The sequence below is a fragment of the Mustelus asterias genome, chromosome 16 (assembly GCF_964213995.1).
Source record: "Mustelus asterias chromosome 16, sMusAst1.hap1.1, whole genome shotgun sequence".
In the NCBI taxonomy this organism is placed as follows: domain Eukaryota; kingdom Metazoa; phylum Chordata; class Chondrichthyes; order Carcharhiniformes; family Triakidae; genus Mustelus; species Mustelus asterias.
In genome coordinates, this window is record NC_135816.1 from 101,955,038 (window position 1) to 101,960,542 (window position 5,505).

Consider the following 5,505-nt stretch of genomic DNA (forward strand, 5'->3'; position numbering starts at 1 on the left):
GTGTCAGGGGCTGTATCAGTGTGAGCCGCTGTATCAATGTCTGGGGCTAGATCAGTGTGAGGGGCTGTATCAGTGCGAGGGTCTGTATCAGTGTGAGGGGCTGTATCAGTGTGAGGGACTGTATCAGTGTGAGGGGGTGGATCAGTGTGAGGGAATGTATCAGTGTAAGGGGCTGTATCAGTGTGAGGGTCTGTATCAGTGTGAGGGTCTGTATCAGTGTGAGGGGCTGTATCAGTGTGAGGGGCTGTATCAGTGTGAGGAGCTCTAACAGTTTGAGGGGCTGTATCAGTGTGAGGGGCCGTATCACTGTGAGGGACTGCATCAGTGTGAGTGGCTGTATCAGTGTGAGGGACTGTATCAGTGTGAGGAGCTGCATCAGTGTGAGGGGCTGTATCAGTGTGAGGGGCTGTATCAGTGTGAGGGACAGTATTAGTGTGAGGGACGGGATCACTGTGAGGGTCTGTATCAGTGTGAGGAGCTGTGTCAGTGTGAGGGGCTGTATCAGTGTGAGGGGCTGTATCAGTGTGAGCCGCTGTATCATTGTCTGGGGCTAGATCTGTGTGAGGGGCTGTATCAGTGTGAGGGCTGTATTAGTGTGAGGGACTGAATGAGTGTGCAGGGCTGTGTCAGTGTGAGGAGCTGCATTTGTGTCAGGGGCTGTATCAGTGTGAGCCGCTGTATCATTGTCTGGGGCTAGATCAGTGTGAGGGGCTGTATCAGTGCGAGGGTCTGTATCAGTGTGAGGGGCTGTATCAGTGTGAGGGACTGTATCAGTGTGAGGGGGTGGATCAGTGTGAGGGAATGTATCAGTGTAAGGGGCTGTATCAGTGTGAGGGTCTGTATCAGTGTGAGGGGCTGTATCAGTGTGAGGGACTGTATCAGTGTGAGAGGCTGGATCAGTGTGAGGGGCTGTATCAGCGTGAGGGGCTGTATCAGTGTGAGGGACTGTATCAGTGTGAGGGACCGTATCAGTGCGAGGGCTGTATCACTGTGAGGAGCTGTATCAGTGTGAGGAGCTGTATCAGTGTGAGGAGCTGTATCAGTGTGAGGGGCTGTATCAGTGTGTGGAGCTGTATCAGTGTGAGGGGCTGTATCAGTGTGAGGAGCTGTATCAGTGTGAGGAGCTGTATCAGTGTGAGGGGCTGTGTCAGAGGCAGTGGCTGTATTAGTGTGAGGGGCTGTATCAGTGTGAGGGGCCGTATCACTGTGAGGGACTGCATCAGTGTGAGTGGCTGTATCAGTGTGAGGGACTGTATCAGTGTGAGGAGCTGTATCAGTGTGAGGGCTGTATCAGTGTGAGGGACTGTATCAGTGTGAGGAGCTGTATCAGTGTGAGGGCTGTATCAGTGTGAGGGAGTGTATCAGTGTGAGGAGCTGTATCAGTGTGAGGGACTGTATCAGTGTGAGGAGCTGCATCAGTGTGAGTGGCTGTATCAGTGTGAGTGGCTGTATCAGTGTGAGGAGCTGCATCAGTGTGAGGGACTGTATCAGTGTGAGGAGCTGCATCACTGTGAGGGACTGCATCAGTGTGAGTGGCTGTATCAGTGTGAGGGGCTGTATCAGTGTGAGGACCTGTATCAGTGTGAGGGACTGTATCAGTGTGAGGAGCTGTATCAGTGTGAGGAGCTGCATCAGTGTGAGCGTCTGTATCAGTGTGAGGAGCTGCATCAGTGTGAGGGACTGTATCAGTGTGAGGAGCTGCATCACTGTGAGGGACTGCATCAGTGTGAGTGGCTGTATCAGTGTGAGGGACTGTATCAGTGTGAGGAGCTGCATCAGTGTGAGGGTCTGTATCAGTGTGAGGAGCTGCATCAGTGTGAGGGTCTGTATCAGTGTGAGGAGCTGCATCAGTGTGAGGGACTGTATCAGTGTGAGGAGCTGCATCAGTGTGAGGGTCTGAATCAGCGTGAGGAGCTGCATCAGTGTGAGGGTCTGTATCAGTGTGAGGTGCTGTATCAGTGTGAGGGGTTATATCAGTGTGAGGGGCTGTATCAGTGTGAGGGACTGTATCAGTGTGAGGAGCTGCATCAGTGTGAGGGTCTGTATCAGTGTGAGGAGCTGTATCAGTGTGAGGGGCTGTATCAGTGTGAGGGGCTGTATCAGTGTGAGGGACTGTATCAGTGTGAGGGGTTATATCAGTGTGAGGGGCTGTATCAGTGTGAGGGACTGTATCAGTGTGAGGAGCTGCATCAGTGTGAGGGTCTGTATCAGTGTGAGGAGCTGTATCAGTGTGAGGGGCTGTATCAGTGTGAGGGGCTGTATCAGTGTGAGGGGCTGTATCAGTGTGAGCCGCTGTATCATTGTCTGGGGCTAGATCAGTGTGAGGGGCTGTATCAGTGTGAAGCGCTGTATCAGTGTGAGGGGCTGTATCAGTGTGAGGGGCTGTATCAGTGTGAGGGACTGTATCAGTGTGAGGAGCTGCATCAGTGTGAGGAGCTGCATCAGTGCGAGGAGCTGTGACAGTGTGAGGGGCTGTATCAGTGTGAGGGGCTGTATCAGTGTGAGGAGCTGTATCAGTGTGAGGAGCTGTATCAGTGTGAGGGGCTGTGTCAGAGGCAGTGGCTGTATTAGTGTGAGGGGCTGTATCAGTGTGAGGAGCTCTAACAGTTTGAGGGGCTGTATCAGTGTGAGGGGCTGTATCAGTGTGAGGGGCTGTATCAGTGTGAGTGGCTGTATCAGTGTGAGGAGCTGTATCAGTGTGAGGGGCTAGATCAGTGTGAGGGGCTGTATCAGTGTGAGGAGCTGTATCAGTGTGAGGGGCTGTATCAGTGTGAGGAGCTGTATCAGTGTGAGGAGCTGTATAAGTGTGAGGGGCTGTATCAGTGTGAGGAGCTGTATCAGTGTGAGGGGCTGTGTCAGAGGCAGTGGCTGTATCAGTGTGAGGGACTGTATCAGTGTGAGGAGCTGTATCAGTGTGAGGAGCTGTATCAGTGTGAGGAGCTGTATCAGTGTGAGGGGCTGTGTCAGAGGCAGTGGCTGTATCAGTGTGAGGGACTGTATCAGTGTGAGGAGCTGTATCAGTGCGAGGAGCTGTGTCAGTGTGAGGGGCTGTATCAGTGTGAGGGGCTGTATCAGTGTGAGGAGCTGTATCAGCGTGAGGAGCTGTATCAGTGTGAGGGGCTGTGTCAGAGGCAGTGGCTGTATTAGTGTGAGGGGCTGTATCAGTGTGAGGAGCTCGAACAGTTTGAGGGGCTGTATCAGTGTGAGGGGCTGTATCAGTGTGAGTGGCTGTATCAGTGTGAGGAGCTGTATCAGTGTGAGGGGCTAGATCAGTGTGAGGGGCTGTATCAGTGTGAGGGGCTGTATCAGTGTGAGGAGCTGTATCAGTGTGAGGGGCTGTATCAGTGTGAGGGGCTGTATCAGTGTGAGGGGCTAGATCAGTGTGAGGGGCTGTATCAGTGTGAGGGGCTGTATCAGTGTGAGGGACTGTATCAGTGTGAGGAGCTGTATCAGTGTGAGGGGCTGTATCAGGGTGAGGGGCTGTATCAGTGTGAGGAGCTGTATCAGTGTGAGGAGCTGTATCAGTGTGAGGGGCTGTGTCAGAGGCAGTGGCTGTATTAGTGTGAGGGGCTGTATCAGTGTGAGGAGCTCTAACAGTTTGAGGGGCTGTATCAGTGTGAGGGGCTGTATCAGTGTGAGGGGCTGTATCAGTGTGAGGGGCCGTATCACTGTGAGGGACTGCATCAGTGTGAGGGGCTGTATCAGTGTGAGGGGCTGTATCAGTGTGAGGGGCTGTATCAGCGTGAGGGGATGTATCACTGTGAGGGGCTGCATCAGTGTGAGGGTCTGGCTCAGTATGAGGGGCCGTATCAGTGTGAGGGGCTGCGTCAGTGTGAGGGGTTGTATCAGTGTGAGGGGCTGTATCAGTGTGAGGGGCTTTATCAGTGTGAGGGGCTGTATCAGTGTGAGGGGCGGTATCAGTGTGAGGGGCTGGATCAGTGTGTGGGGCCGAATCTGTGTGAGGTGCTGTATCAGTGTGAGGCGTTTTATAAGTGTGAGGGATTGTATCAGTGACAGGGGCTGTGTCAATGTGAGGGGCTGTATCATTGTGAGGGGCTGTATCAGTGTGAGGGGCTGTATCAGGGTGAGTGGCTGTATCAGTGAGAGGGGCTGTGTCAATGTGAGGGGCCGTATCACTGTGAGGGACTGCATCAGTGTGAGTGGCTGTATCAGTCTGAGGGGCTGTATCAGTGTGAGGGACTGTATCAGTGTGAGCCGCTGTATCATTGTCTGGGGCTAGATCAGTGTGAGGGGCTGTATCAGTCTGAGGGGCTGTATCAGTCTGAGGGGCTGTATCAGTGTGAGGGGCTGTATCAGTGTGAGCCGCTGTATCATTGTCTGGGGCTAGATCAGTGTGAGGGGCTGTATCAGTGTGAGGGACTGTATCAGTGTGAGGGGCTGAATCAGTGTGAGGGTCTGTATCAGTGTGAGGGGCTGAATCAGTGTGAGGGACTGTATCAGTGTGAGGGGGTGGATCAGTGTGAGGGAATGTATCAGTGTAAGGGGCTGTATCAGTATGAGGGTCTGAATCAGTGTGAGGGGCTGTATCAGTGTGAGGGGTTGTATCAGTGTGAGAGGCTGGATCAGTGTGAGGGGCTGTATCAGCGTGAGGGGCTGTATCAGTGTGAGGGACTGTATCAGTGTGAGGGAGCGTATCAGTGCGAGGGCTGTATCACTGTGAGGAGCTGTATCAGTGTGAGGAGCTGTATCAGTGTGAGGAGCTGTATCAGTGTGAGGGGCTGTATCAGTGTGAGGAGCTGTATCAGTGTGAGGGGCTGTATCAGTGTGAGGAGCTGTATCAGTGTGAGGGGCTGTATCAGTTTGAGGGGCTGTATCAGTGTGAGGGGCTGTATCAGTGTGAGGAGCTGTATCAGTGTGAGGGGCTGTGTCAGAGGCAGTGGCTGTATTAGTGTGAGGGGCTGTATCAGTGTGAGGGGCCGTATCACTGTGAGGGACTGCATCAGTGTGAGTGGCTGTATCAGTGTGAGGGACTGTATCAGTGTGAGGAGCTGTATCAGTGTGAGGGACTGTATCAGTGTGAGGAGCTGCATCAGTGTGAGGGACTGTATCAGTGTGAGGGACTGTATCACTGTGAGGGTCTGTATCAGTGTGAGGGGCTGTATCAGTGTGAGGGACTGTATCAGTGTGAGGAGCTGCATCAGTGTGAGGGTCTGTATCAGTGTGAGGAGCTGCATCAGTGTGAGGGTCTGTATCAGTGTGAGGAGCTGTATCAGTGTGAGGGGTTATATCAGTGTGAGGGGCTGTGTCAGTGTGAGGGACTGAATCAGTGTTAGGAGCTGCATCAGTGTGAGGGTCTGTATCAGTGTGAGGAGCTGTATCAGTGTGAGGAGCTGTATCAGTGTGAGGAGCTGTATCAGTGTGAGGAGCTGTATCAGTGTGAGGGGCTGTGTCAGAGGCAGTGGCTGTATTAGTGTGAGGGGCTGTATCAGTGTGAGGGGCCGTATCACTGTGAGGGACTGCATCAGTGTGAGTGGCTGTATCAGT